The following is a 340-nucleotide window of genomic DNA, read 5'->3' on the forward strand; positions in this document are numbered from 1 at the left end:
AACAAACAAACAAACAAACACATTCTGGAAACAAATTTTCCCTTCGTGATGTAAAAAAAAATCCTAATTCCTTTAATAACTGAAGTGCATAATGAGTTAGGTGTGTCCCAGACGCCCTAAATTTTATATATTTGGTTTTGCAAAGTGTATTTCGCAACGTTGCAAATTAGTTGGAGCAAATTCTGCATATTTTGTGAGGATAAAAAGGCTTTCGGTTGGGAAGGAAATGTTATTAATCTTATTAGTGGATACGCTGCTGATTTCCAATTTTTTTTTTTCTTTCGTTTTGATAGCTCTTTACGATTCAAAGTTTATAAGAATGTTAATTATGGGTAGAGAT

Source organism: Penaeus monodon, chromosome 27, assembly GCF_015228065.2.
Source record: "Penaeus monodon isolate SGIC_2016 chromosome 27, NSTDA_Pmon_1, whole genome shotgun sequence".
NCBI classification, from domain to species: Eukaryota; Metazoa; Arthropoda; class Malacostraca; order Decapoda; family Penaeidae; genus Penaeus; species Penaeus monodon.